The 3,669-nt window shown below is 34.2% G+C and overlaps 1 long non-coding RNA gene across 1 annotated transcript; it reads left to right on the forward strand.

The window, feature by feature from the left end:
- Nucleotides 1-411: 411 nt before the first annotated feature.
- Nucleotides 412-3,317, forward strand: LOC113326995. The gene is made up of 4 exons (XR_003348668.1): nucleotides 412-1,217; nucleotides 1,302-1,400; nucleotides 1,805-1,860; nucleotides 2,606-3,317. It is a non-coding gene; the product is annotated as an uncharacterized LOC113326995 (long non-coding RNA).
- Nucleotides 3,318-3,669: the final 352 nt, after the last annotated feature.

Below are 3,669 nucleotides of genomic sequence, written 5' to 3' on the forward strand. Positions count from 1 at the left end.
AAAGCACAAAAACACAAAGGGAAAGCACAAAGAAACACACCAATTATCGAACTCATTTTTCATTTTCCCGATTCATTCTTATACATTTTTTGGAATTTTTTATATCAGAATGTCGAAAACAATGTTCTAAATTTATTTATATTTTTTTTGGATTTTTTTTCATGTTAAAGGTTGATAATTAAACCGAAACATGAGTTCGTATTAACACAAAAGAAACACAAATGTTTTTTAATCCGTATGAGCATCAAAAATAGAATCTTAACCGTCAAGATCTTTTCTCAATCCGTATGAGTGGATCAAACGAAACAGATTCCGTCGATCATTTTCATTCGGATCCACACTTTTTTTTGCGAGAAGCGTTTGTTTATTCACCAAACCCTCTCAATCACTCTAACTCTCTTTCTTCCTCTTCTCCCCCTTCCTCTCCTCCACAGATACCGCCGCTGTAATCTTTTGCCGAGAGAAAGAAAAAGAGATCTAGAGAGAAAACAAGAGATCGAGGGAGAAAAAGATAGATAAAGTTTGATTCGAACCACTGATGGTGGTTGATTAGGGTTTTGGTTTAAATCTGGATCTATGTTCCAACCAAGAAGAAAAGGGGGATTTTGCTGTTTTAGATTGCGGAATACAACTGAATAAAAGATAGGGTGTTTACGAATTGGAAGAATAAATAATTAATTGAAGACGGTAATGAACCTGCTGCTGTTGAATAGAAGATGGGTATTTGTTAATTGAGGTTGGATGATGAATAGAGGGCCAGGGAAGAAGAGGATGCAGAAATTGATCTCTGTTGAGGTTGAAATAATGAGTTGGTCTTCTTGAGGATAAAAAGGTCTGATTCGAAATGGTTTTTTGGGTTGAATCTGGAAGAGGTAGCAGTGAGAGTTTGATGATGGGGATTTATGAGATTTCATTAAACACCGATTCAGGGTTTAATGGGTTTGAGAGATTCATGAAGTTTTCGGAGAAGCTGATTGTTGAAGATTGCTGGTGGTTAGAACTGGATGAATTTGTGTTGCTCTGGAGCAGTATTGAGAAACCATTGCAGTTGTAGATGAAAATGATACTGCAGATTATGGATGGAATTGTAGGTGACTCAAAGACGCTGGTGGTTTGCAGTTGAATTATCTTAACTAGATTGTGTATTTGCAGTAGAGAAGGGTGTTCCTGATTTTTGGCTCAATGCTGTGAAGACAAATGAAGTTTTAATGGAGGAGGTAAGTGATATTATTAGCCATTTTTCTCCTTGTTGGAATAAGATTCCATAATTGTCGGTTTAATTTACTCTTTCCGGAATGTAGATCACAGAGCGTGACGAAGGTGCTCTCAAGTATCTGAAAGATATCAATTGGTGCAGGATTGAAGAGCTCAAGGGATTCAATTCAAGTCTTTTTGTTTAGGTAATTGTGGTTTTTTTTTTTGCCACTGATGATATTATATCGTGTATTTCCGGTTAATATAGATTACTGTGGCTTTAAGAAGACTCTTATCCACCATGGTTTGGGTTAGGACCGCATGCTTGATGATAGTTTATTGTTATGACAAGTTTATGCGTTCAGGATATGATTCTTTAGCTTCATATTGTGTATGTGCAAAGAGATTCGATTCTTGTTTTATTGTTCTGGTGTTTGTGGTGTGGAAAGTGATTAGTCAAGATTGCATGATGCTGTTTAGATATCTTGAACACCCATCAAAATGATTGTCGCTCACTAGGATTTCTATCGTATGCATGATAATATATAAAATGTCAAATAGTTGTATCTCTTATATTTAGTTCTTATTGATGACTATGTGTACTTCTCAGATATTGATCTTAGATGCTCCTCCAGCTCTTCAGAAGCTAAGAGAGAACTTTCCTAGGTAAAATTTAGTCACTTGTTTTATGTGTTACTGTAATTCTGCGTTATTCTCTTCCTTCCAGACTGAATAAATGTTTTTATTCATGAAATTTTTAAGCTTTATGTGTACACTGGGACAATCGACCCCACGGTAAATGATAAGAGGTAATTTTCTCACTGGGAATATACAATAATTGAAGAATAAATGATCATTGGCTTAAACCTTCTAAAATTCGAGATGACGTCTTCTATTTTGCAGGTTTATAATTCCTATATTCGGAGAGCAGGAGACCGTAGATTTGGAATATAAAACAGTTGTAGAAGTAGTTTTTTTCTTCTAAGCTGTAGTAGTTCTATTATCAGTTTTGAAAGATATTCATATTGATCCAGAGAACCAACTGATATTCATTTAGTTTATTTTGATTGAGATTTTTCCATTCCAGTTTCGATGAACATAAAGTATGGGGTTAGATTGTAATCCAATTAAACTAGTACTTTTGCATATAGGGTTACAGAGTGATTTTGGTGAATGGAAATAGTTATCACTTTACAGAACATGGTCTTGACTACCTACTACATGGTTTTCTGATTTCTCAAAAATGATTATCAAAAACATCTGTTACAAAAAAAACTGTCCTGTATATATAATGAAAATCCGTACAGTTTGTCTGAATTACTATTGATTCCATTTGAGATTTTTTTCCCATGTGCTTGTGAATGAATTTACTGGTGATTTTTGATGTTTTATTGAATACATGTTGATGCAGATGAGACGAGAGTGCAAATTGAAAGGGCACAATTATGCCTTTTTCGGTGTTGCAGAATGGTTAGTATGGCCTCTAAAATGCTACTAGACAGTATATTGGGTATTTTTATAGCGAGTCTGTCTCCCGTGTTTGTTGTTCCTTATTGGACCTGTAGTCATTTGACCCTTACATTTTAAGTTGTTACTCATTTCAGATTTAGACATCTTGCGGTCTTAGGTTGTTTTGTATGTTGGCTTAATTGATAATGATCCTTAAACTTTGCAGTTTCAACCTAACAATGAAAAGTTTCTCAAACCTATATGTAAGAACTACCTGTGCATTTCGCTTTTTGTTATTCTGGTTCATTTTTTTTTTCTGCAGTTTGTTAAGTTCATAGTATCAATCTCATCTCTTTGTGTTTCTCGTGAAAACTAACTTGCTTGAATATCTTGGCATTTCCATAGGTGTTAATTACCAAGTATCCTCTAACTGCATCTATGATCAGAGAGGAACTTAAACACAAAAATGATGGCAGTATGAATCTCTTATTATGAGCTTGGTGCTACAAAGTCGAAGGAGTGTTCATCTTTTGTTTCAAAATTAAGGAAATTGTAATCATCATTTTTTTAAGAAATGATTAGTTTGTATTTTTAATCTTTTTGTTCCTGTAAAGATTGTCTTTTTTAAAGAAATGATGTAAATTGATCTATGTGATATAATAAAACTTGATTTAGTTTTTAATTTGGTTCATAATTTGTTTTAGTATCAATTTTAATTTTAATTTCAATTTGATTATCAAAATTGAAATCGGCCAGATACTCCCGGCACCAGAACAACAGATGTAGCGGGCAAAAAGTTTGGTAGCTCAAAAATGTAAGCAACCAACTTCAAGGCAAAAAGTTTGGTAGCTCAAAAATGTAAGCAACCAACTTCGGTAGCTCAAAAATGTAAGCAACCAACTTCAGGCAAAAAATTTGGTAGCTCAACAATGTAAGCAACTAACTTCAGGCATTTCACTTGCTCTATTATGGTTGATCTATCTATGAAGCGATCGGCGTTACTTGCTCTATTATCGTTGGTTTATC

The sequence above is a fragment of the Papaver somniferum genome, unplaced genomic scaffold (genome assembly GCF_003573695.1).
Source record: "Papaver somniferum cultivar HN1 unplaced genomic scaffold, ASM357369v1 unplaced-scaffold_10, whole genome shotgun sequence".
NCBI classification, from domain to species: Eukaryota; Viridiplantae; Streptophyta; class Magnoliopsida; order Ranunculales; family Papaveraceae; genus Papaver; species Papaver somniferum.